Raw genomic sequence first — 1,279 nt, 5'->3', positions numbered from 1 at the left:
TTCAGAAGTGTCTCAAATCCAAAAATAACAACAAAGAAAGTATCTTAAGCTCATGAAATCAAGGCAAGATTGAGGGAAATCACCAATTAAAGGAGACTAGGAGATAGGATGACTAAATGCCATCCTGGATTGGGCCTTGGAACAGAAAAAGGACATTAGTGAAAAAATTTAAATCAAAACAGTTGTAGTGTGGTTAGTGGTTAATTTCTTGGTTGGATCATACCATGTTGTCAGCCTTGGGTTGGAAGCTCTGGGTACACAGGAAGGCTCTGCATTGGTTTTAACTCCCCCTCCTGCCCGGGGAGCTCCCGCCCCCTTCTGTTCACAGGTGTGGATCTTGGCCCCCATGGCTTCTGCAGAACCCAACTTGTACTAACGTGTATCACCCAACAGCCAGCCCGACAACTTCTCTTCTTAGGTGTTAGGAAATCCAGATGCAATTTGTATTTTCCTCAAGTTCTTTGCATTTTATTCATGCAGAAGGTAAAATAAGCCTGGTTAGATTTTAGACCCAACTGCCAAAAAGCTTACTTTTGGTAAAAGTCAAGAACCGTTGAGGAAATCCCAAATGATGGCTCTTTGACGCTGCTGGTACCCACTGGCCCTGCACATCAGCAGGAGCTCTTTGCTCAAAGGCTGGAGAGTAAAATACGTGTGGCTACTAATTTGATAGGTTTAGCAAAAAAGAGCCCTAGTGAAGTAAGTTCAACCTTCTTTCTTTTACTGCAACTGTGCTGCTGTCTATAAACACAGGGGGATGAGACAAGCGTGAAGGGCTTGAGGCACTCAGGGCACAAAGCAGAGGCCAAAAAATCCAGTAATTAAGACAAACAGTACTTTCAAAAAATACAAAATCCATGATGGAGAAAAAAACAAAACCAAAATTGTTGTAAGGATTGTCTTGATATGACCAACTGAACAAACAGCAGAGGTTTGTAATGGGGTTACATCCCACTATTACCCTCAAGCAGGCTACCACTGCATTCTCGGTCTACGTAAATTGTGATTCCGACATTTTTTTCCTTAATTTTAAAAATGACAAATATGTGCCACACCCAGTAGGATGGCTATTACAAAAAACAAACAAAACGAAATAAAAAAGAGCAACAGCAAGAGTTGGTGCGGATGTGGGGAAACCGGAACCCTCATGTTTGCTGGTACAGATGTAAAATGGTGCCGTCACAGTTGAAAACAATTTGGTAGATCCTCAAAGTTCAACCCAGATTACCACAGGATCCAGCGGTTCCACTCCTAGATGTAGACCCAAAAGAATGGAAAG

Source organism: Miniopterus schreibersii, assembly GCF_964146895.1.
Source record: "Miniopterus schreibersii genome assembly, chromosome: 10".
NCBI classification, from domain to species: Eukaryota; Metazoa; Chordata; class Mammalia; order Chiroptera; family Miniopteridae; genus Miniopterus; species Miniopterus schreibersii.
Note: the sequence above shows the minus strand (reverse complement) of the source record.